This window comes from Diabrotica undecimpunctata, chromosome 2, assembly GCF_040954645.1.
Source record: "Diabrotica undecimpunctata isolate CICGRU chromosome 2, icDiaUnde3, whole genome shotgun sequence".
Lineage (NCBI taxonomy): Eukaryota > Metazoa > Arthropoda > Insecta > Coleoptera > Chrysomelidae > Diabrotica > Diabrotica undecimpunctata.
The window spans coordinates 132,926,449-132,926,886 of NC_092804.1; positions in this window are offsets into that span (position 1 = coordinate 132,926,449).

A 438-nucleotide genomic window follows, 5' to 3' on the forward strand; every position below is an offset into this window, starting at 1 on the left:
CGTTTTTGTTACACATCCTTTTTCCTTTTATGTTAATCCGGTATTTTTATATAATGATGGGTTATCTGGATATCGACCAAAGTAAAAAGACTTATTCCAGACAGAAGATTTATTCCATGGAGAAAAAGTTAATTGACGAAAAAGAAGAGAAATTAAAAAACTAAAATATTATAGACGTCATCGAAATGCCTCAGAAGGTTTGGAACTTCAAAGAAGTATTATGACAGGAAGTTGACAGTTGAATGAATAATATTAATTGTAGCTTTCTGCACATACGATGATTTCTATATTTCATATGAGGTCATCAGAAGGGGTGTCTGTAAAATATATATGTTCATTGTACTACCTAAGCTCTGACGTCACAATGGGCGGGGGTTTTAAAAACTTTTCCAAACATTTCTAATTGGTGTATATTGGTTCCATAAGAAGTTGGAAATA